A 26,953-nucleotide genomic window follows, 5' to 3' on the forward strand; every position below is an offset into this window, starting at 1 on the left:
CTACTATGCCATTCCAATAAATTATCAGAGGCAAAAAAACTGCAGATAATGGAATCCAAAGTAGTCAAGCAGGAAGCTGGAAGATCACAGCAAGCCAGGTAGCATCAGGAGGTGGAGAAGTTGACATTTCAGGTATAACCCTCTTTCAGGACCTGGTATTCTTCCATTCTCCTGTTTGTCTACATTCAATTAAATCATGGCTGATTTGCACCTTAGCTCAATTTGCTTGGTTTGATTCTAATTATTAGTATACTTATCTTACAAAAGTCTATCAATCACAGTTTTGAATTTTTTCATTAACATCACCTCAGTCGCTCACAAGCTCCAGAGAGTTCCAGGTTTCCTTGTGTGAGGAACTGTACCTGACTTCAGCTTCGAATGGCTTCGTTCTGACTTTAAGCTAATGCTGTGTTGTCCTGTCTTCCTGTATAAAACAAAATGCTTTATAAGTTGTTTACTCTGTCATCTCCTCTGACTGTCTTGAAACCCTCACCACCTCCTGAGATACACATTGTATCAGCAAAATAGCAGCATTTTGTGGAAAATTAATCAAAAGTTGTTTACGTTGAGAAAGCAGAAGAGTTATTGAGGTCAGAACACATTTTTAAACTCAGCAATGTAGGAACAATGCAGGTTTACAGGTTGTGTGTCAGACATTAAGCGGGAAAGCAAGAGGTAATTGTTGAATGTTTGGGATAGATTGAAATTGTTTTGTGCCAGATTAATTTTCTACACGATTTCTAATTTCCACCATGCCCCTCCTTTTCCAGTGAGATCACATTGACAGAACCGATATTGATTCACTGCTGGCCCTAACTTTGCGTTGAGACGGAACTGGATATTCTATGGGACTGATTATGGTCAGCTCTGTGCTATTCAGTGTAAAAGTTAATCCTACTGTACCACCATCTCCAAATATATTTATATCCTTGAACGTTTCACATAACTGCAAGTCCACAGGCAGGGTGTGTTTTGACCAAGAGGAATATTGAGGTTAGGTGTTAGTATAACATCGACAATAACAAAAATGCAAGTGCATTGGGAAAGTTGTATGAAGCCTCTAACAATGTGGAGATGGCCGGGTTATAGTCCAATGGGTTTACTTGAAAACACTAGCTTTCAGGGCGCTGCTCCTTCATCAGGTGTTAGTGAGAGAGGAAGACCTTAGACACAGAATTTCTATGGAAAAGATCAAAGGGTCATACAACTCCTATGAATGAATTGAACACACATAAGATGGCTCTTAAATCTTTAATCAGTTAGAATGCAGGTTTTGATTGATAAATATGCAAATCCCAGAATTTCTTTCAAGTCACTGCCCCAAGACAAATTAAGGTGTTATCAGTATAAAGGAGGTGGCACCTCTGGTCAGACCATGCATTTTAGGCATGAAGCCTTGTTTGGAGTCTGTCTATGTCTTTTACTTCCAACGTAGGAGTTTATAAAATGCCGTACTGACTATCTACAAATTGTGTATTTTTTGAACAAAATAGAATGTATCTGCAAACACAAATCTGCAAATGCCAATTCACCCTGGAGATTTGTGTGTGTGTGTGTGTGTGTGTGTGTGTGAGAGAGAGAGAGCGAGAGAGTGTGTATAAGAGAGGGGAAGAGAGAGTATGTGTGTGTATGTGTGTGGGGTGGGGTGGGGAGAGAGAGAGAGAGAGAGAGAGAGAGTGCGCATGTGCCACTAATGAATATTCTTAACTGGTAAGCTTTAGCTGGTTGTGGCCAACAACAATACTAACCACACAACTGGAGTGATATTTCAACTGACTTTCACATACATTGTGATCTGAAGCTTCCTGTAAGTTTTCAGTGAAGGAAACACATGAAAGATGTGAGTTGAGGGGGCTAATAGTAATCCTAAGAGAATATTACAAAAAACTTAATGTATAGAATCCTAAAGTGTAGAAACAGGCCAGTTGGCCCAAGACATCTAAAGAGTAACCCACCCAGACCCATTCCCCTACCTTATTACTATACATTTCCCCTAACTAATGCACCTAACCTACACACCCCTGAACTCTATGGGTAATTTAGCATGGCCAATTCACCTAACCTGCACATCTTTGGACTATGAGAGGAAACCCAAGCTGACATGGAGAGAAAGTGCAAACTCTGCACAGTCACCCAAGGCTAGAATCAAACTCTGGCACTGTGAGACAGCAGTGCTGACAATTGAGCCACCATGCCACCTTTTCTTACTGGATAGTGCGAAAGAGTTCCTTCATTATATGTTTGCTGGACAGTTTTTGAATCACAGCAGGATGGGTGGCAGGATAGTTAACTATAGGAACTTACCTGGGGACTAATATGACAATCACATGCAGCCGAAGCAGCCTGTTTTTGAAACGCCTGTCTCTGGTCAGAAAAGAGGGTGCAGAAGATGACGGATTAGCACTGAGGGATTCAGCATCCACAAACAGGGGGTGGCTGCCTCTCCATGCACATGACAGAAGAGTAATGTTTCAGGAGTCTCGGGTTGTCATGTCCACTGGTGACAGACGTCTCCAAATCTGCAGTGGATTTACATGCTGCATACACACAAATGAGACTGTTGCTCTACTGTCTGCTTCATCATTTGCAATGTGTGCTTTATCATTTTAATAAACCAAGTCGCAGAGTGAACCTTGTGATAAGCAAGTGACTATTAAACTATTAGCATTAACATAGGTTGCATACTTTTTGTCTTAACTTAAGGTGAAAGACAATTTGTAGTCCAATTTGATTGATCTGGTCAAGGCATGCACTCCCCAAAGCCTATTCACCATTTACTGTACAAGGTACAAGTCAGGAATGTGATGGAATACTCCCCACTTGCCTGTATAAGTGCAGCCCCAACAACACTCAAAAAAACCTCAACACTATCCAGCATTACACCCACATCCAACGTTCACCACTGATAATCTGTAGTAACAGTGTGTAATATGTACAAGATGCACTTCAGCAATTCACCAAAGATCCTTAGACAACATCTTCCAAACCAACAAGCACTTCCTATTAGAATGAAAAGGGCAGCAGATTCATGGTTTCACCACCACCTGCAAATTCCCCTCCAACCCTGACTTTGAAATGTATCATCATTCCTTCATTGTCACTGGGTCAAAGTCCTGGAATTCCCTCCATAAGGGTTCTACCTACATAATATGGACAACGGTGGTTCAGGAAGGCAGCTCACCAAGACCTTCTCAAGGGCAATTGGGAATGGACAGTAAATGATGACCCAGCCACAGATGTCCATGTTCCATGAGTGAATGAAAAAAAATAAAAACAGCATTGCCTTGTCAAGAGCAGCTAGGGATGGGTATTAAATGTGCTGTCACATGCTATAAATAAATGAAGTGTTGAATAAGTATATTTATCTGATTGAAATTGTAACCAACCGATCTGGAATGCTAAAGACCAAATCGTTTCAGGATTTCAGGAATGATACTAGAATGCCTAACTACAAGTGTATGTACGAGAAAACAATTCAGAATATATATTTACTTCAAGCATAAAACAGCGCTAACACATTATAAAGCAGTAATTAACATTGTTTTATTTGTCTAAATGCTGTATTGTCTAAGTTTGTACTCACTGAAATAATACAGTGAATTTTTATGCAGCTATTAACTATATTTTTGGACTGGACCTGTTACAGTATATTATGCTGGCTGTTATATCAAGTTAGCATTGAATGATCTATGCCATGTAAGTGTCAAAATATGAACAGTCAACTTTCAACTTCTTAATCTCAGTTTTAATATTCGGGATCTTCATAGATTAAAATGGTTTTGAAAAGAAAAGAAAAGACTTAAAATGATTACAGCAATCCATTGATAACAAGTTCGACAAGCTTCTTGAAAACGACATAAGATAAACAAAGGCTGTGTGAAATTCACATTTTAATACGTCATAGTATTTCAGATCTATATCTCTTGTTTGACTTATATCTTTATGGATACAGTTTACATATTGGAGATGAAAGGGTCACCTGCAAGTTAGTCAACTCAGGAAAAAATGAGCCCACACACAATAATACATGAATGAGCTGTATTTCAAGCAGCTGCTTTGGCACAGCAGCCGAAACAAAGGTGGATTTGTAACTAGTACTGGAGGAAGCTTTAACCTCCTCTCTCTTTCTTTCCCTCTCTCTTGCTTTTTGTCCCTGTTTTCTCTCAGTCTCACTGGAGAGTTAATTAAGGATCGGGTATAAAGCTCTCATATTGCATGAATAAATAAAAGGCAACCTGGTGATAATGCAAATTGAAGAAATCAAAGATATCTGCAATAGTCAAATTGCTGAGGATGCAAGACATCGATTAAAGATTTGTGGTCTCAAGTTAAAACCTAAGACCTCAAAGACACTCTAAGGACTCAAAATCCTTAAAACCTCCATTGCAAATTTCAAACAGATTACACCTGACTCTGCTGATTCTGTCCAATCATATTATCACGTTCCAAGTGCCCTGTTATCAATTGTAATAGTTCTAGCATTTTCTCAATGACAAGATATGAGACTGCCTGGCCATACTTCTATGTTTTCTCTTTTTGTCTTTTTTTGAATAACAGCATCATATTTACTACCTTCCACTTGCCTGGATAAGTGTAGCTCCAATAACATGCAAGAAATTTAACACCATCCAGGACAAAATAGCCTGCTTGATTTGCACCCCATCCACAAACCTCTTTACCACAGCTGCTCAATAGCAGCAGTCTCTACCATCCACAAGATGCATTACAGAAATTTACCAAGGCTTCTTAGACAGCACCTTCCAAATTCGTGAATATTTTCATCTAGAAGGACAATGGCAGCAGATACGTGGTAACACCACCACTTTCAATGCCTCTCCAGGCCACTCACCATTCTGACTTGGAAATATATTGCTGTTCCTTCAATGTTGCTGGGTAAAAACTCTGGAAGTCCCTCCTGAATGGTATTGTGGGTATTCCTATACCAAAAGAAAAGGAGTGGTTTAAGAAGACAGCTCAACTCTAACTTCTCAAAGCAACCAGAGGTGGGCAATTAATGCGAGTCCAACCAGCAATGCCCACATCCCGTGAATGAATTTTGAAAAGAAAAATCACAGAGGTGGTTCTAGAATTCAAGGAAATCTGTTAAAACAAAACCAGTGCATCTGCAATTTCTGTAACCAGGTTTTTCAAAACACTGGAATGTTGGCCAAAAAGTCCACAGTAGAACAGACAGGCCTGGACAGGTGTCTAATTCTTCGAAGTTTGTGTCACATGTAGACAGGGTGGTTAAGAAGGCATTTAGCACTGTCACCTTCATTAATCACACCTTTGTGTATAGGAGTTAGGACATTATGTTGAGGTTGTACAGGACATTGGTGAGGCCTCTTCTGGAGTACTGTGTCCAGTTCTGGTCACCCTAATATAGAAATGATATTATCAAGCTGGAAAGTGTTCCGAAAACATTCAGCAGGATGTTGCCAGGAATGGAGGATTTGAGTTATAACAAGAGGCTGGATAAATTGGGAATTTTCTCACTGGAGCATGGAAGGTTGAGGTTTATCGAGATTCATAAAATCACAGCGGGGAAAGATAAGGTGAATGGCAGGTGTCTTTTCCCTAGGGTGGGGGATTTAAAGACTAGGACGGTGAGAAGAGAAAGATTTTAAAAAGCTGTGAGGGGCAATTTTTACACAGAGAGTGGTTTGTGTGTGGAATGAGCTTCCAAAGGAAGTGATGGATATGGGGACAGTTACAACATTTAAAAGACATTTGGATAAGTACATGAATAGAAATGCTTGGAGGGATATGGGCCAAATGTGGGTAGGTGGGACTAGTTTAGTTGGGAATTATGGTCAGCACGGACTGGTTGGACCAAAGGGTTTGTTTCCATGCTGTATGAGTCTATGACTTCTGTCCAACTACTTCTAAAATAAGTTTTGTAGCTTCTCCCGTGACAGAAATTATTTGTTTAATGATATTCCTAAGTTAATTTCACAGTAAACCAGAAAAAGCTGGAGAAGTTCAACAGATCTGGCAGGTCTGTGGAGAGAGAAACAAAGTATTTTGAATCCAGTGTAACTCTTATTCCGAACCTCTATGATAATTTCATCTGTCTCAAGATTCTGAGGGATTCTCATTCACTCTTGTTACTCACTCACTATTTACATACCTAGAGAACCTTGGAAATCTGTTTTTAAGAGCTAATTATTTTCTTTGTTTTTCCTACACAAATTGGAGTGCAAGAACAGTTCATTCAGCTGAAGGTGAGCAAAAATGGTCTGTAATGTTTTATAATCCATACATATTAGAGAAAGAGAAAAGACCTTCAGTCAATCTTACACTGTCCATTTAGAAAGATCCTAAAGTCCATCAATTTCAATGCCCATTGGGAGTAATTTTCTCCTTATGATAATGCAACATGGGTGACATTAGATCATTCTTGACTGACATTAATAAGACCATAAGACATAGGAGTGGAAGCAAGGCCATTTGGCCCATCAAGTCCACTCCTCCATTTAATCATGGCTGATGGGCGTTTCAATTCCACTTACCCGCATTCTCCCCATAGCCTTATGGAAAGTAAAGGTAGTTAGTGAGAGACTGTTTTACACTATTGTTAAATTTTAACATTATTTTTTTTAAGATCCAACAATTTATTCTAATAATCTGCTAACTGAAGACTACTGAATAAATCCAACTAATGAAAGAATATCAAAGCACTATGTCTGCAGGCTATAAGGCAAGATTGAACAGGCCAAGGCAATCTTGAAAAGAGAAGGTCAAGGCCAAGGGATAGATGTTATGAACAGTTTCAAAGGGCAGACATAGAAAAATTGCTTCCACTTTTGGGGAAATCTGAAATTAGGAAGCAAAAATATAGAAATAATATCTGCCAATACTCTCTGAGAAAAGCTCTCAGTACACACGTGCAGTACCCCTGCCAACACTGCCAGTGATATCCATTTCGTTTATATTTATTGTGCTTAATTGGGCACTACCTTTTTTTTTAATGCATTTCACAAAGTGTGCATGTACGGAACTTTCTGTATGCATAATTGGAACCTTTCAGGGGTGGGGGAGAGGGTGTGGTGTGGGGTTGATGTCAGGAATTAGGCAGGAGGATGGGTTGATGCTTTTTGCAAAGGTCCTACCTACTTTATTTTTAATTTATTCACAGTGCAAGGGCACTACTTGTTAGGCTGGCATTTATTATTTGTCTAATTCCCTGACGGCAATTAGGAATCAACCACATTGCTGTGGACCTGGAGTCATGTGTAGGCTAGACTAGGTAAGGATAACAGTTGCCTTCCGTCAAGGATATTAGTGAGCCAGTTGGGTTTTCCCCCAACAATCAGCAATATGGTCATTAATTCTTGATTCCATATTTTTATTGAATTCAAATTCCACCATCTGCCATGGCAGGATTGAATCTGGAATACTACCTGGTCTCTGGTTTAACACTGTTGCCGCTAGGAGGGACTGGGATTCATCCACCAACATCAGCTCAAATGCACTTCTGAAAGCCATGCTTAAGAAGAGGCAGGCATGGTCAAAGTGAGTGGTAAAGATGTCATTATCACAGCACCCTATTCCCTGTGGATGGCAGACTTCCAGGCTTTCAAACATTGAGGATTGCGGACGCTGGAAATCAGAAACGAAAAGTGAAGATGCTGGAAATCTTGAGCAGGTCAGGCAGCATCAGTGAAGTGGGTGGCAGAGTTAATGGGCAGAAATTTTACTGCTTTGTCAGGCAGGCTAAAAGATAAACAGAGCTGGGAAAAAGTCAAAGAAAGCAGAATGGGGTTGCATTTCCTCTGGCCATTGGAACATTTTACTGATGGCTAGACTTGAAACGGACACTCCAAGGTAGCCCCTCTGATTGAGTCAGCAGTTACTGGGGATATACAATTCAGCAGATTGACCTGTCTGCTTCTCTTCTGTCATTACATCTGCGCCTGGATGTCCCTGGGGGGGAAGGAACTCAGTATCTGCCAGTATGCTTCAGTCCTTCCGCAAATAGTGGGTGTTGCATTATGAGGCCTCAAAATCAAATCTGTTTCAAATTTAATAAGCTTCCTTTGAAGTTGTGCTTTTAGTGTGATGCCGTCCCTTTACGTTTCTCTCATTTTGCATTCTGCTACTCAAAAAGAGTGCAATGTTCAGGGGAAGGTCCTGTCAAGTGCCAAGGACATGTTCTTCTCAAGGCTGTGCACAAATATAAAATCCTGGCATTTAGTCGTCAAAATGGAGTTAACTCTGACTCTCACTGCACAGTGTTACAATGTGGAGGTTGAACCCCTCTGCTAATTAAAACTAAAACACCTGTAAAAGCTCACCTCACCTTGTAATCTGCTAAAAGTGTGAGGGAGTGAAAGAGAACTCCTAATTTCCACTTTTTAAAGAGAAAATAACACTTTGTTTTCCTAACTCAGACAGTGAACACTAAACAAAAACTATTAACAAATCTAAGCTCCCTTTTTCTTAATTAATTACTATCTGACCCCAACTCTATAAAAATGCTGCTCCAATTACACAATTATTAAACATTACATTAAATTAATCTCAAGTCCACACAGGCTCTTATGCTGTTTTCCTTCCGAATCTGTTACTTCCTTCTGTCCTTCTGAGAATGCTGCCTTCTCCCTGTGTCATCTTCTTACTTTTTACTGCTTTTATTGGAAAAGGTACCTTTTGATAGATAGTGTCTTCTGAGATTTCTTTGAGAGCAAGATGTTAATCTCTTCAGATGGCAGTTGCTGTTTGGCTTTATGGTAGTTGATGTGACCAATTTTCAAAATACCCGTGTTTTTATACCCCCAACATCATTCCTTCTCGCTGGTTCGATATTGCCAATACAATAAATTCAAACTCATTTGGGTTTTAGTATTCTGGACATAATTGGTTAAATTTGAATTGTTGTCAAAACAGCAACAAAACTCAGGTATCTATTTAACAGTCATTGCTACATGTATCTATTTTAGAACAGCCTCTCTCTTATGTGTTCTGCTCTGGCAGCTGTATCTATACTTTAAATTCAGAAAACTATCTAAAAGTGACCATACATTTGTTTGACTTCGTAACAACAGTAGCTGCCAAAAGCTCACTGACTATTTCCTAACATTTTCGGGGTTCATCATAGAATCTCTAAAATGTGGAAGCAGGCATTCAGCCCAGTGAGTCCACACCGACCCCCCCCCCACCCCCCCCCCCCCCAGCCCGCTGAAGTGCATCCCACCCAGACACACTCCTCTATCCTTGTAGCCCTGCATTTCCCATGGCTAACCCACCTACCCTGCACATCCCTTGAAACTTTAGAGATAGTGAGAATTCAAATGCTGGAGAGTCAGCGTGGATAAAGTGTGGAGCTGGAAAAAGCACAACAGGTCACGCAGCATCACAGGTAGGATCCTGAAGAAAGTTGTGCTTCCCCCAGCTCCACTCTTTAGCCACTACAGGCAATTTAGCACGGCCAATCCACTGAACCTGCGCACCTTTGGACTGTGGGAGGAAACCCACATAGACACAGGGAGAATGTGCAAACTCTGCACAGTCAGTCACCCGAGGCTGGAATCGAACCCGGGTCCCTGTGAGGTAGCAGTGTTAAACACTGAGCGACCATTTGTTGCAGCATTTTAATTTTTAAAATTTCTGAATAATCGATCGATTCACTGGCCCCACTGGGCTTGGGGTCAAACACAGACCTGGAAGCGAGTCACTCTGGATGTAGGTTTGCTCGCTGAGCTAGAAGGTTCGTTTTCAGATATTTCATCACCAAGAATGACTCTTTTAAGTTAAAACAAAACTTTGCATTTGTAGAGTTCCTTGGGTTGCATCAGTGCATTTTGCAGCCCACAAAGTGCAACTGAAGTATAGTCAGTGCTCTAGAGTAGGAACCGTATCAGCCAATTTGTTTTCAGCAAGCTCTCACAAACGGCACTGCGATAATGAGCGTACAATGTATTTTAACAATGCTGCTTGTGTCATAACTATTATCCAAAAAGCCAAGGAGAATTCTTCTCCTCTTAAGTGCTTTTAACTGGCTGAAGGGGCTAATATTGGATAACAGTGGGGCATTTGTACTAATTCAACTTTTGGCTTATTCCCAGGGAGAAAGCCCAGAGATCCCAGCTAGATTTGATGTTTAAAGTGAGCTGAATGGGATAAAATTCACTGCAAGCAACAAACTCAGTTTTTATGTGCCAGTGGGATTGGGAATGGAGGTGGATTTGTGTTGGATCTTGGACTGCTCTCTAGCAAGCTGCTCCCTGACTACACCCCCAAGCCCAGATGTCCACATGTTGCCTACAGGGGGACTATACACCAGAGGCTGGGTATCCAGTTGACCAGGTCCTATTGGATCCAGTCAGCTAGGATTATCCAGTCACCTTACAGATCCTCACAGCCAGTAGGAGAGGGTAGCTGCTGGATGTGCTCCCCCAGGACTTGCAATCCCTCCTCCTACCTTATACTCCAGGAACAAAGATATTTACTTCCTCACCCCGGTCCACTTTCTGCGGTGACCGTTCACTCTGAGACTCCCTTGTCAACTCTACACTCCCCACTAACCTCTGCATCACACCCAGTACCTTTCCCTGCAATCTCAAGAGGTGCAACACCTTTCCCCCACATCTCCCCTCTCACCTCCATCCAAGGACCTAGACAATCCTTCCAGAGCCGACAAAGATTCACCTTCACTTCATCCAACCTGATCTATTGTACCCTTTGCTCCCGATGTGATCTCCTCAAAATCGGGGAGACCAAACCAGACTCAGGGACTGGTTTGCAGAGCATCAACTAACCCAACTTTCCAGTTACCATCCATTTTAATCCCCCCTCCCACTCCCCCCAGCGACACTTCCACCCTTGGCCTCCTGTACTGTCAGAGTGAGGGCCAAATGTAAACTGAAGGAACAACACCTGCTATTTTGCCTGGGGAGCCTATAGCCCACCAGCCTCAATATTGCCTTCACTAGCTTGCAAATCCCTCCACCCCCACCCTTATCCCATGTCAAGCCTCATACCTCCCTTTCACCTCCCTGACCTGACCTAACCTGTCCATCTTCCTACTCACCTATCTGCTCCACTCTACCCACTGAGCCATCACAATAACCCCCTAACTGCTTTCACCTATCACCATCTCACCTACCCTTCCCCCAGCCCAACTCCTCTCCCTCTATATACGTCTGAGTTGTCTGAGTTGTCCTCCCTGTCCCCAGTCCTGATGAAGGGTCTCAGTCCAAAATGTTGACTTTCCTGCTCCTCGGATGATGTCAGCCCTGCTGCGCTTTTCCAGCTTCACATCCTTTGACTGATCCTATCTCCATCACCAGTTAATCCCATCCTCCACCAACGTCTACCCATGTCCAGCCTTCTCTTCCTGGGGCCCTTACACTCCAGCCTCACTCCCTTAGTCACTCTCTCCACTCCATTCATCTTAAGCCATTACCATCCAATCTTGATTATTGCCCAGCATAGATGAAAACTTCCTGAAGGAGGACAAAGCAGTGGCTGCTTACTTCAAAGTAATTGAAGCTGATAACCTTGCCCACCATGTGTCACTTGCATCCAGTTGTGAATCTGAAAGCATGTATTGTTACCTCACATCAAAACTATTGGGAAGGGAAATTTAATTCTGGTGAGCTGGCCTTTTAATAAGCATACATAAGATGCAAATACATGCGCAAGTTAGAAATTTTGACTGGTCTTTAAAGGAGAACCTAATTGCATTCCATTGTCAGGAACTCAATGTTTCCTCTTGTGCTTGATTCCATTCCTCTGCCTACCTTGCTTCCCATCCAAGCACAAGACTTTGAGCATCTGATCCCACTTGGCCTTGATGGTGAAGCCCTTGACTTGTGATGAAACTCCCATCCAACAAAATCAATTAGCTGGATCTTCCAGAGGAATGATTCGACCACTAATCAAAGTCATGTCAATTCATTATGTTGTGACATTCCTGATGAAAACTTATGCTCGAAACATCGACTCTCCTGCTCCTCGGATGCTGCTTGACCTGCTGTGCTTTTCCAGCCCCATACTTTTTGATTCTGATCTCCAGTATCTGCAGTCCTCACTTTCTCCAAGTCAATTCATTAAGAGGTCACCCAAAACCCTTTCAACTTTCGGTTTGGGTTCAACTTCATCATGTCCTGCTGGGATCAGTTTCTGCTCTCTCTCTCTCTCTCTCTCTCTGCTGGTTATTAATGTTGTGTGACTCCGTTTATGTACAATGGCTAACAACCACAGACAGGAAAAACATGTGTCCCTTTACATTGAGGTGAATTTGAAGCCAAGTTCTGGTACAGTGTTTTTCTCTGCCTCCATTAAAGCCCAGTGTGTAATCTCTTATGAACCTGTTTTTCATTTCAAGGTTCAAGGTATCATGCTGTCATAGTTGAGCATTTCTTCATTTAAATCACAAGAGCATGAATGCTGGATTTGCTGAAACGATGACTCAGTGAAATAATCTCACCGCCAGGTTTTTGACAGCTGCCAGTCCATCACTGCTGTATTAAAATGTCACCATTTTCAATTTGGACTATTTTTCTGTGATTAATAAACTAATGCTCCTGTTAAGACCTCCGGTTCTTTCCTGTAGTGGTTGTATAAGAATGGTGAGTTATTCTGATTAACAACTGGGACAAAAGAAGCTTTGCATTATCCAGCATGATCTATTGGTTGACAGTCCAACCTTCCCCTGAAGCATCCAATCCCTCTGCCCGTGGAGCCCTATGAATACAGTGAATGTTTTTCACAGGGTGCTTTGCAGCAGCTAACTAAAGCTTTCTCCGTGACACATCCCATACCCATGACCACTAATACCCAGAAAGACATCTACATAGAAACAAGTTTGCAAGTTTCCTTCCTAGTTACACACATCCCTGACTTGATTTGGTTTGATTTGACTTAAATTGATTTGATTTATTGTTGTCACATGTACCAGGATACGGTGAAAATTATTGTGCTACGTGCTAACCAGACAAATCCTACCTTACATAAGTAATCAAGGTAGTAGAACACAATATCATTGGATCAAAATCCTGGAACTCCCTCCACCATATCCTTGTTGGATACACCACACAGACTGCAATGGTTCAAACTGATGGCATTCCATGACTTTTGCAAAGGTAATGGACAATAAATGCTGGTGGTCATATCTTAAGAATGAGGGTAGCATGAGTGTGGCAGGGACAATGTCATTCCCATGCAGGGTCAGGTAAAGAAAAAGTTCATGTGTAATTGGCCTCACCGATTAGCAATGGACCTGCGTTTGCACAAACAGACTCTGTGCTAATTAAGTTAACAATGTTGGACTTTGGTACAAGTGGTATAGAGGGACAGGTAGTGGGGAGGCTGCAGAAGGATTTGGACTGGTTAGGAAAGTGGGCAAAGAGGTGGCAGATGGGAATGTGGGAAAATGTGAGGGCATGAACATTCGTTGGAAGAATAGAGGCATGGACTATTTTCTAAATGGGGAGAAAATTCAGAAGTCTGAAGTGCAAAGAGGCTTGGGCGTTCTAGTCTAGGATTCTCTCAAGGTAAACTTGCAGGTGGAGTCAATAGTTAGGAAGGCAAATGCAATGATGGCATTTATTTTGAGACAACTTAAACATTAAAGCAGGGATGTACTAAGGCTCTGGTCAGATCGCATTTGAAGTATTGTGTGCAGTTTTGGGTCCTATATCTAATGAAGGATGTACTGGCACTGGAGCGTGTTCAGAGGAGGTTCACGAGAATGGTCCCAGAAATGAACATATGAGGAACACTTGAGGACTCTGGGTCTATACTGAATGAAGGATAAGGAGAGATCTAATTAAAACTTGCAGAATATCGAATGGCCTGGACAGAAAAGATGTTGGAAAGATTTTTTTATTGGAAGGAAAGACTAGGACTTGAGGGCATTGTTATAAATGGAAATGATGGGAGATAAGGAGAATCTTCTTCAATCAGAGAGTGGTGAATCTATAGAATTCATATCCACAGAAGACTGTGGACGCCAGGTCATTGACTATATTTAAGACAGAGATAGGTAGGTTCTTGAATATCAAGGGGATCAAAGGTTACATGGAGAAAGTGGGAGAATGGATTTGAGAACCTTATCAGCCATGATTGAATGGCCGAGCAGACTCGATGGGCTGAATAGCCTTATTTCTGCTCCTTTTGTCTTATGGTCTTATGTATTCAAGATTTCAAATGGAGGGAAGGGAGGTTAAACTGTGATGCATAGTGTGGTACTAATGCTATATACCATACTGTAACCAACCCGTGAGATTGTGCTTGATGCAATCTATTAAATTAATTCAGAGACCACATCTGGTACACATCAGTGAGACTCTGGGTGAGGAAGAGTTTTGGTTTGGTTCAGTAGGTAACAGTTAGAATCAAAGGCTTGATTTGATCTATATTTTGACTTCTCTCAAACTCCAGCACCGACTGTTTGAGAAATTATTACTTGGCCATCTCTATTGCTCCCTGACCACCCGGCACTAATCTTACATGTCACCCTGTCAACCAGTCAGTTTGAGAATGACAATCACAAGAGTTTGCAGACCTACCATGGCCAGCAGCTAACTGGTCCTGTCCAAATAATGGGCCAGCTTCTCACAAGATATCAAGGCGTCAGAAAAAGTAAAGGCTTTTTGATATTCGTGCATGTGGAGAGGTCTTTGCGGTCTACAGCGTGAAAAAAAAAGTTTGGTTTTCATTTACCCGCTGGGAAATTAGGTCATTGACACTATCATATCAAGACAGATATAAAAATATTGCATTTGCCAAAAATAAATAAACTTGCTTGATTATATGAGATTTGTATCTGAGTTAATCTAGAAAATCTGCTTTCTATAAGTGTGGAGCCAAGGGTGAGCTTTGCAGACCTGGGAAAAAGAAATTGGATAAAGGAGAAGCCAAAGTAATTAAGCCATGGATAGTCTATGCAATCTGGGGTACGCTGCTATCTTTTATTGGCAGCTGGACATCTTCAAGAACAGGCTTCCTCTCTGACAGGGCATTACCACAACTGAGAGAACTAAAAGGAACAAAACTGTCATGTCAGTGAGGTTTGTGGCTTTATCTGTTAGCCACTCTCAGGAGCTTTTGGCTGCAGCTGGAGCTCAGCTATCTGGGGGAGGGGGTGAGGGGGGAGGGGAGGGTGGTGGGGGGCTCCATGTTTGAAGAGCTGCTGAAAAATATCCCTCCTCACCTTTTTGGGTGTTCTGTGGCATTTTGGTCGATCCTCCCTCCCATTCCTCTCACACATGCTGGTCTTTTTGACACCTCTGTATATGAGCCCTCCATCCCAGCCCAATGTGAAGACATTAAGATGGGAGATAAGGAACACAACACCATTAACCATTGGAGATACAAACTCAGCTTCAGCTCTTAGGAATGTCTTGAGTTGACAAAATATGGAGAGCACAAACTTTGCTACTTTGTGAGCATGCTTCACTTATTGTTCAGACAGAGAGATTGTGTGGAATGCTACCCCTTCTTTCCTTTATTTGGTGTTCCAGAACATTTACTGTACATAAGCCTCAATGTGTCCATCAGAACATGCATTGATAGAACACAGGAGAGTAGGCATTACAGGGGCAGACTGAAAAAACACTGGCCCCCTTCAGACTGTAATATGAATGTCAGCATTTGGGTGCTAATCTTTATGCAATTTATTTAAAACGCAATGAGCATGTGGGGTTAATGGAATGTTTGATTCCAGAGCCTATGAATGTAATTTTTGCAATCGTGAAATTATTATGTCCTCAGAACCAAAGGTTGATCCCAACAAACATCCCCATACACCATACACGTACTGAGCTTAAAGAGAGGTACTCTGTTAAGAGGCTACCTTCACACTTGTCATCCAATTAAAGGATTCTGGCATGTTCCTGAGACTAAAAAAAAAGGCCTCTGTTCGCAGACCATCGTTGTGGAGGAGGATTTAGTAAGGGTGAGGGTGGCATCGATGTTGAGAAAAATTCCAATAATGTTAGCAACTTTTCTGTAAAGGATCTCTTAATTGCCTGCCAATTGTGTGACTTTAATACCTCGAAGACTGGTTGGGGCAATCTAGAACGAGATGTCGTAGTTTTAGGATAAGGGGTAGCAGATTCAAAATAGGGATGAGGAGGAATTACTTTACTCAAGAGTCCTGAATCTGTGATATTCACTATACCAGAAGGTGATGAATACATTTAAGGAAGAGGTAGATAGACTTTTAAATTAGTAATAGGTTAAAGGGGTGTGGGAAGTGAGCAGAAAAGTGGAGTTGAGATCAAGATGAGATCAACCATGATCGTATTTGATAGTGGAGTAGGCTCAATGACCTGCACTTAGTTTGTATGGTCTTATCATAGAATCCCTACGCTGTAGAAGCAGGCCATTCATCCCACTGAATCCACACTGACGGTCCACTCTTTCTCCGAAACCCTGCATTCTGATGGGTAATCCACTTAGCCTGCACATCCCTTGACATTCGGCAATTTAGCATGGCCAATCAACCTAGCCTTGCACATCTTGGGAATGAGGGCAGAAACTGGAGCAAACCCACACAGGGCAAGGAGAATGTGCAAATTCCATACAGGCAGTCATCCGAAGGTAGAATCAAACCCAGGCCCCGGCGCTATGAGGCAGCAGTGCTAACCACTGACCCACTGTGCCACCTTATGTAAAGAGCATATCTACTTCTGTGAAAGTAAAATCATATTTGACTATTATTGGGTTAGGTGAGGAAGTAACAAACAAAGTGAATAATGGGGAACTTGTAGATGTAGTGTACTGGAATTTCCCGAAAGTATTTGACAAACTGCCACTTTAAAGCTTACTGTACACAATAAGAGTTTGTGATGCAGTGTGTAACATATTAGCATGGGGTAGAGCATTGGGCAAGTACACAGGAAACAAAGGATATAATTATCCGCTCCAAGGATATGCAGGTCCATCCACTACCAACTAGTAGTTGGGGTGGAGAGCTGCCATGGATACTCCTCCCTATTCCTTTAAAGAAATCATGAATCAAGATAAACAGTCTCTGAAGCCAGTCAGAGACAAGGCTAGTATATAGTGGTGTCTGAAGGCTACACCCTTGCCCTTGCCTCTGACCTACCTCCCAGTGATTCGCACCCACAAGCCCTGGAAGAAAAACACTTACTTTCTGACGGTTTAAGTGACAATCTCTAGATTCCAGAAGCTGTAGGCATCTGATTGGCCAACAGCTCCTGGTGGGTTAGCACTTCAATATTGAGGTTGATGGTTCGCTTTTTAGTGGCTGATACTACGTTCATTTGGTGAGCTTCCTCAGTGCTATGAGTGAAGAGTTAGTCACAGCTGAAGATGCTTTATGAATGATTTGGATGGAGGCACTGGAAGTTAAATTTGCTGTCGACACAAAGATAGGTCATTAGCTAAGTTGGGATTGTGACATAAGGCACCTGCAAAGGGGTTTTAGGTGGGTTAGGTGAGTAGGCAAAAAAGTTCCAGATGAAGTATTATGCGGGAAAATGTGAATCTGTTCACATTGGCAGGAAAAATAAAAAGTATACTTTTCAAATGGAGGAAGATGGCAGAATTCTGCAGTACAGACGGATTTATGGGTCCTGGTACATGAAAAGCCAAAGGTTGGGATGAAGGGCAGCATAGGGAAGGTTAAATGGAATGTCGGTGTTTATTGCAAGGAAGTAGGGAGAAATAAACAGGAATATTTTGCTTCAGTTGTACAGGTGAAAGGATAAATGGTGTAGAAGAGTAGTTTTGGTCTCCTTATTTAGGAAAGGACATAATTGAATTAGAAACAATTCAGAGCAAGTTCACTTGACTGATTCCAGGATGAAACTGTCATTTAATGAGGAAAGTTTGCACAGGTTGGTTCTGGATCTACTGAATGTTTTATTAAAATGGCAGCTGAATACCCAGTGCCAAGTTCACAGGGTGGATGCTGAGAGGGTGTTTCCACTTTTTGGATGGATTAAAAACCAGGGGCACAGTGTAAAAATAAGGGGTCACCCATTTAAGGCTGTGATAGTAAGGATGATATTTTCTCCCAGAGGATCATTAGCCTGAGGAACTCTGATTGAATTATAGTTGCTTTCCAGATACATTCTGCCTCAGAACGTTTCTCCGGCTGACAAGGAACATGCAAACGTATTGCCTTCTTGGACCTTGGCATACTCAAGAAATCCTTATGGTCCAAGTATGAGGATGAACTGACATTGCCATTTGTTAAAGTGTAGAGCTCAACCTGCTAACATTAAGAAATTGTGCTGGCTTGGTTTGGGGTTATTTTTAAAGTGGTCATCTTAATTTCTGAACCATCAGTTGCGCAAAATTCAATTAATAGAAAGCAGCAATGAGGAAATACAACCACAAGTTAGTAATGGGTTGTGTGGCCAAAGTTATGACTTGATCAGCCTTGTCTTTAGAGAATATGGGCAAGACTCTCTTCCTTGCTGTCCCCTCCCCAACTCTCTGTCATGAATCATTTGTGCTTGTGTTATTGTTTATAAAAGGCAAGATCTTTATTAACACATTTTGACATGATAGTCACTCTGAAAATGAAGTTGCGTGAATTCTTGACTTGCAAATTTCCCCCTTCTGGAGCAGTTTGAAGTGCTGAATAGTAACAAGGTACATGGTGCCCATAGCCAAAATAGCAACTCTCCATTTTTCTTGAATGCTACTGGTCTGCTGCAGTGCCATGACCCACCAAACTCCAATGTTCCCCAGTGCACCTCAAGTTGCAATAGCTGTGGAAATTTCAAAAGCAAAACTTAATGCCCCCAACAAAAATAATAATAACTTGCACTTAAATAACAGGGCACCTAAAATAAAACACTTCACAGAGTGATTATGAAACAACTAGAGGATACAAGACATAAGGAGAAACTTGAGATATCAGGAAATTTTCAGTTGAGAAAACTTAATGGATTTGAGATTTTTAATCTGAGAAAATATTTTACTTAGGTGAATGGGAAAAGCCTATCTCCTGTGGTTAGGAAAGGGCCATCTATTTCAAATTGTCAGTAAGAGCTTCTGGAAAGTTGATTCTTTGGACAGTGAGTTTGTTAATTAGTGGAAGTTCAGCACAAGGAGAGATTTGGGCAGATACTATTAAAGGGAAGAGTAAATCAGCATTTGAAGTAAAGTAAATCACAGGATTATGGATTGAGAGGAAAGCAGTGGGATTGGAATTGCTCAAGCAAGGAGCAGGCCCAAATAAAAGGCCTTATGGTGTCAAGGCTTCTCGATTGGACAAACGAAAAGAACAATAAATGCCGGAACGAAAGTGCCAAGAGAGCAATGGGCCAGCAGAGGGCAGAAGAGAGCTCTGTTGTTTTCAACAGGGAGGGAAGAAGCCAAAGTTCTAAATGAGTGTGAATCTGAGCAATTTACAAAGGCGAGATATAGAAACAAAAACATTGCTTTTTCTGAACACTGTAAGAGAGGGGTGCTCAGAGTCAGGATCATGAATAAAATGAATGGAAAACTAAATATGTGTCGGTGATTCCAAGGCAATAAGAGACCTGGATTGTCCCTGTAAACTACAGTCACAGATTAACTCACTAACTGTCCACACTGAAAGCAAACAGTGCAACATCCCAATATCCAACCTGTACCCAATAGTAATCATGTAGCCTGCTGTTATTCTGAACATTATTTCCCATATTTTTTCGAGTTTATTTCTATGATTTATAACGCTGGACTTTTTATTTCTTTGTTTTTCTTTTTTTTCCCTAAGAATTTGTACTAAAGAATCTGTACCTAGGTACCTTTGTATCTAAGTTGGCGCTGTAGGTGCTGACACTTTTCACTGTACCCATTTGAGTATGTGTGACAATAAAGCTAATTCTAAGCTTGTAAGATATTTACCCTGAAGTTATGCAAAGTGCAGATTCTCTCCCCATTCAATGCTACTCTTTGATAGGCTCAATTTCTTTCCTTAGCCCATTTGACTCAAACATGCATGAAAGTGAGAGCATTGAACTGGAAACATTAGTCAAAGTTGAATTTTTCTCAGGCATTGCATTGTCAATAGCAAGCTGCAAGGGCTGACCTGAAGCAAACAGAGAGTTATTTTCCACGGGGGCAATTATCAGCAATATTTGGCTCTGAGCTACTGAGAGCGATATTAGGACAGATCACCACAAAAGATGAGTCAAAGTGCTAAGCTTTAAGGACCATCTTAAAGAAGGGGAAACAGATAGAGAATCTAGTGATGTAAATTCAGAGCTTTGTACCTACAGCTGTCAGTGCTGGAGAGGAAGTGATATCCTAGTGGTATTATCGCTCGACCTATTAATTCAGAGACCCTAGTAATGTTTTGGGGGCCTGAGTTCAAATCCTGCCCTGCCAGATGATAGAATTTGAATACAATAAAGATTTGGAATTCAAAGTGTAATGGAGACTGTGAAACCACTGCCAAATGTTGGAAAAACTCATCCGGTTCACTAATGTCCTTTAGCAAAAGAAACTGCCATCCTTACGGGTCTGATTTACATGTGACACCGACCTGCCCTCTGGACAACCTGCAATAAATGCTGACACCCTGACCAGTGACACCCTGAACCCATGAATTAATTAAAATCAAAGATGAAAATCAAACAGTGTGCAAGATTTCAGATTTAAAGCAGCGTAGATAATATGGTGGTTGTAGGAGATTACAGAGATAAGAAGCAATGAAGCCAAGGAGGTGTTTGTACACAGGGTTGAGGTTAGTATAATAGAGGGGCTGCCAAATTGTGAGCTATGGAATGATGGGTGATTAGGACTTAGTGTGAGATCACGTGGACATTAGAGTTTTGGATAGCTTCAGATTGATGGATGGTGATGGGACAGTTGCATTGACAATGCTCCCAAAGCCTTGGTAATTGACAAGAAATGTACACGTGTAGTATGTGTGATGCTTTAGAAATAGAATTGCTGTTGAAGCTTATCCCCTCAAACATGATAACTGGCCTCTGGATTAGTGGTGCTGGAAGAGCACAGCAGTTCAGGCAGCATCCGAGGAGCAGTAAAATCGACGTTTCGGGCAAAAGCCCACTGGCCCGTTGCTGTGCATTTTTTTATTCTGATAATGATCAGAAAACAGGAAGTGACTAGTTGATTCTTTGCATGCAAAGTGGAGAACTGCTGTCAAAGGAACAGCAATGTTCCATCTGAATCAAATAAAGTCAGAACAAACTCCAGGGATTTCCTAAATGCTAACTGATCTGAGCTTTGCCAACTTGGATTGCTTTTTCATTCAACTTGCCACTCTTCCTTAATTGCTGCCAATTGGAAATTCAAGACAATCAGGAGCGTAATTACTGGGAAGTATGATTGTTGCTCCTTCCAAATTATTTTTGACCCTATAGCCCCGTTGCAAATGAGGCCCAAGTCCAGGACAAGCTATGGTCTCAATTCCCCAGTTACAGCATCACTTGGGATAATGATTGGTGCATAGCTGATAAATGTAAATTTGAAAATGTAGACCTGGAGTAACAGTTGTTTTTCATTCTTGAAGAGGCTCCTGCTAGTGGAATGACATGCTTTCAACAGGAGGCTATTACTGTTTCATTCAATGACAACTGAGTGAAGACTTCTTCAGCACTGTTGTATCCTTTGTACTCAGACGTCACTCTCCTGGATGGCCTCTGGCACTTAGTAAATAAGATCATAGATCATTTTGGTGATTAGTCCTTGAGGGAAAATGTTGATCTCCATCCAACTGTATGTTTGATGCTCAGGATAGTGTACTGCATTTGTATAACTTATTTCTCACTGATCTTTGTGGAAATAAACTGCTCCACTAGATGCTGCTTGTGCAGTCCATCCAGTAAGTGGACATGTCAGAAGAAATTTCTGTTATCGATCAACAGCTCTCACCCATTGCATTGATACTGAATTATTGTTCAATGCAAATGAATTTACTGTTTATATCCTGTGTTAAAACATATGGGATTCTTAAGTGGCTTGACAGGGTAAATAATGAGTGCATGTTACCCCTCATGAGAGAGGAACGGGGCGCCAACTTAAGATTGAGATGAAGAGGAATTTCTTCTCTCAGAGGATTGAGAGTCTTTGAACTCCTTGTCACACAGAGCTTTGCGGGCAGAGTCCTGAGTATTTAAGGCTGAGAAAAATGGTTTCTTGATCAGTAGGGGTATGGGGAAAGGGCTGGAAGGTGAATGTGTGGGATGATGGATCAGCCATGATCTTATTGAATGGTGGAGCAGGAACTGTACTGCTTACTCATGTCCCTGTTTCTCATGGTTTTATATTCTTATGTATTATAACATGTGAAAAAATTTGAAGGATTAATTTCCTAGTCCAACTTAACATACGTCGTTAAAGTTTCTGCCAGACTGCATGATTGCCAGATTACAATTGCACGCAATCAGTCAAACCAGCAAAGAAGATCAAGGAATTTCAAGCATCATGATCTGTCACTATGACACCAGGTGGTGGCATACATATGATCTGTCAGTGTCACACTCTGATATTGCTGCTGGCTCCTGTAACACAAGGATGAGAAGTGAGTCACATTGGACTTTAAAATGCAATGAGCTTTACGAAAACATGGCAATTGCATCGTGGGCTCAAGCTAAACCATTTGAATGAATTGCACGACATTTCCCTCATTGTGACACGTTGCGAGAGAACGGTGCTAAATAAGATGAAGATTGAATGCTTTATATCATCAGAACACATGTCATGGCATGGTGATGACATCATGATCACATCCCTTAAAGGTATATTGTTTACCTGCTGCAAGACATAACATGACACCAAAAACAATTTACATTCAGCAGAGTCTCTATGCTCTTTTGTGTTCATTTATAAAATATTGTATACATGTCTGAATCAAATAATTATCATTGCACCAATTGCACCCATTTGTAGCCCCAAGCAGGCTTTGACAATTAAATAGGCCTTAACTTTAACTTAGAGGCTATTAAACATTTTAAATATTAAGAAAAAAACAATTTGCAAAGGAGCTAACTAATGTAAACCAATGTGCATACATGTTTTCTGAAGTGATTTTATTGTCATTTTCATTAACATTTTATTAAAATGGGTTAGGTGAAATAAGCACTGATTAAAAATGCTTATTGTTTGTGATAAACCCATACTCAGGTGTAGTAATAAAACAACACGAGGTAACCTCGACATCATGTGAGAAGAAAAGTATTCTAAAATGCCACCTGCATGTACTGGTTCATGGAAAATTTTAACTGTGTGAGTTTACAAATGAGATTGAGTGGAAACTTGAGTCATAATTCTGGATAACAAGAACAGTTCAGGTTGTAACTAATGCCTGCATTGACAATTTCCGCCAAAGTGAAAAATGCATGCAGAGTCACAGAGACATGGAGATGTAAAGCACGGAGACAGACCCTTTGGTCTAACTCATCCATGCCAACCAGATATTCTAACCTAATCTCATCCAATTTGCCAGCACTTTGCCCATATCCCTCTAAACCTTCCCTGTTCATATACCCATCCAGATGCCTTTTAAATGCAGTATTTGTATCAATCTCCAACACTTCCTCTGGCAGTTCATTCCGTACACGTACCACCCTCTGTGTGAAAAAGTTGCCCTTCAGCTCCCTTTTATATCTTTCCCCTCTCACCCTGACCCTATGCTCACTGGTCTGGACTTACCCACCCCAGGAAAAAGACCTTGTCTATTTATTGTATCCATGCCCTCATGATATTATAAAACTATATAAGGTCACCCCTCAGCCTCTTAGGATCCAAGGAAAACAGCCCCAATCCATTCTGCCTCTCCTCAATGTCCTGTACAGCTGTGACATGACCTCCCAACTCCTGTACTCAATATTCTGACCAATAAAGGAAAGCATACCAAACAGCTTCTTCACTATCCTATCTACCTGAGACTCTATTTTCAAGGAAATATAAACCTGCACTCCAAGGTCTGTTTGTTCAGCAACACTCCCTAGGACCTTATTATTCCACCCTGATTTGCTTTTCCAAAATGTAGCACCTCGCATTTATCTAAATAAAACTCCGTCTGTCACTCCTCAGCCATCTGATCAAGATACCATTGTAAGCTGAGGCAACTTTCTTTGCTGTTCCAATTTTGGTGTCATCTGAAAACTTACTAACTATACCTCCTATGCTCACATTCAAATCATTTATATAAAATGATGAAAAGCAGTGGACCCTGCACCGATCCTTGTGGCACACCTCTAGCACAGGTCTCCAGTCTGAAAAGCAACCCTCTATCACCACTCTCTGACTTCTACCTTTGGGCCAGTTCTGTATCCGAATGGCTAGCTCTTCCTGTATTCCATGTGCTCTAACCTTGCTAATCAGTTTCTCACGAGAAACCTTGTTGAACACCTTACTGACGTCCATATAGATCGTGTCTAATGCTCTGCCCTCATCAATCCTCTTTGTTACTTCTTCAAAAGGCAGGAAGCTGGAAGAACACAGCAAGCATGGCAGCATCAGGAGGCAAAGGAGTCAACATTTTAGGTGTAACCCTCCTGAAGAAGGTTTACAACAGAAGCGTTGACTTCTCTACCTCCTGCCTGGCTTGCTGTGTTCTTCCAACCCCCTGCCTGTCTACTTTGGATTCCAGCATTTGCAGTTTTTTAGTCTCTAACCAAGTTTGTTCCACTGTGAGTCTCTTCAAAGGAAGCCTGCTTTGAAGAAGCAGAAAATGTACAATTTTTGTGGGTGAGCCAATGTCCCTTAGGCTAATCAGTTGAACATTGGGAAATCTTTTTATTAGTTTGTCTACTTGACGTTTTATTGGGATGGTTCATTCTATATATCTAGTGGTTGAAATTTTGACTTAGAGCCAAATACACTGATGGATTTCTGGAGGTGTGTTGTTGCTACTTGTTGAATTGCTGCTGGGATTATTAAAAATGATGAAAAGCTCTGCCTATGAAAGCATAAAGCCAACTAAGCTTGCCGTTTCACCTCTCATTCTGGCCCATCATGCAATAGATGTGAGCAAAAATTCAGAAAACAGCTCATTTTAATTCGTTCATGGACTGGACCAGCATTTATTACAACCCTTAGTTGCTCTTGAGAAAGTGTTGGTGAGCTGTCTTGTTTATTGATGCAGTGTATAGATAAACCCCTAATACTGTTAGGAGGGAGTTTCAGGTTTTTGACTCAGTGACAGTGGAGCAACAATTATGCCTTTTCGAGTTAGGGTAGTGAGGGGGTTGGAAGGGCACTTGCAGGTGATGGCTATTCCCATGTATCTGCTTTCCTTTTCCTCAGGTTGTACTGGTTATGAGTTTGGAAGGTGCTCTGTTAAGGAATCTTGATTAATTTCTGCATCTTGTAGGTAGTACGCACTGCTGCTTCTGAGTGTTAATGGAGGAGGGAGTGGATGCTTGGGGTTGTGCTACCAATCAAGCAGCTTGTTTTGTCCTGGATGGTATAAAGGTTCCTGAGTGTTGTTGGAGCCACCTCATCCAGGTAAATCACACTCCTGACTTATGCCTGGTAGATGGTGGATAGGCTTTGAGAGTCAGGAGGTGAGTTATTTGTTGCAAAATTTCCATCATCTGTCCTGCTGTTTGTAACCACAGTACTCATCTATTTCGGGTTCTGATCAATGGTAATCCCCGAGGTGTTGAGAGAGGGGGATTCAATCTCAAAGGACAATGGTTTGATTCTCTCTTATTGGAGATGGTCATTGCCTGATGTGTGTGGCACAAATGCTACTTGGCCAGTTGTCAGGCCAAGTTTAGATATTGTCCAGTTCTTGCTGCATTTGGGCATAAACTGCTTCAGTGTGTGAGGAGTCATGAATGATGCTCAGCATTATGCAATCATCAGCAAACATTCCCACTTGTCATTATAATGGAGAGAAGGTCATTGGTGAAGCAGTAGAAAATGTTTCCGTCTAGGGCTCTACCCTCAGGAACTCCTTGAAACGATGTCTAAAAGTAGAAATCTACCTCTAAATGGTCTTTCTATTCAATTTGTGAATACCTGCAGTAATCTAATTTCCTATAGCTTCTGAACCCTGCAATTAATCTTAAATTGGGGGGATTAGTCGGACAGTCGGAAGCCCATTCCTAATGTGAGAATTGGTCCTTCATGGTTGGTCATTTAAGTCTATGGGTGGAACTTTGGAGCTACAAAGGTGATGGAGGCTTTTCCCAGCCTGAATTCAAAAGCAAGCTGCCCTTGTAGGTAAGTGAGAGAGAGAGATTGAGAGATAGGGGGAGAGAGAGAGAGAGAGAGAGAGAGAGAGAGAGTTTTAAAATGGAGGCACTGCCTCTCCAAGCTTTTAAAAGTTGAGATTATTAATGGTATTTGCATCCATGGAGAGAAGGGCTGAGACCTTTCAAAGGGTGGAATAAAATTGACAATATGTCATACATATTTTGGATGTTTAATTCTGACGTTATTTGAGTTAAAAATCACACAATACCAGGTTATAGTCCAACAGGTTTAATTGGAAGCACTAGCTTTCGGAGCGCTGCTCCTTCATCAGCTGGTCGTCATCAGGAGCAGCGCTCCGAAAGCTAGAGCTTCCAATTAAACCTAGTGTTGTGTGATTTTTAACTTTGTACACCCCAGTCCAACTCCGGCATCTTCAAATTATGACGTTATATTGATTAAATGATAGACTGCTGAGAGGATTGGTAATCCCTAGTGGTTGATTCTGAATTCCTTTTACCAAAGAACTAGAGGGTGAACTGTTTGCTTAATCCCATTGTCCTGAATGGGAGGAGGGAGATCCAAATCAAATCTCTGCTGCTTTAAAGGTAAATGTGCTTTAGTTTTCTCAATAACACAACTCCAGACATGCCCATTGTTCTTGTGTTTGGACCAATCACAAGTGAGTCATTGGCAATGGTTTGGAGGTGCCAGTGTTGGATTGACATGGACAAAGTTAAAAATCACACCACACTAGGTTATAGTATAGTATAGTGTGGTTATAACCTTGTGTTGTGATTTTTAACATTGGAAATGAGAGTTGACTTTGTGGTAAATAGAAGTCAACCTACATTGGAGATAATCTGCG

Source organism: Chiloscyllium plagiosum, chromosome 15 (assembly GCF_004010195.1).
Source record: "Chiloscyllium plagiosum isolate BGI_BamShark_2017 chromosome 15, ASM401019v2, whole genome shotgun sequence".
Classification (NCBI taxonomy): domain Eukaryota; kingdom Metazoa; phylum Chordata; class Chondrichthyes; order Orectolobiformes; family Hemiscylliidae; genus Chiloscyllium; species Chiloscyllium plagiosum.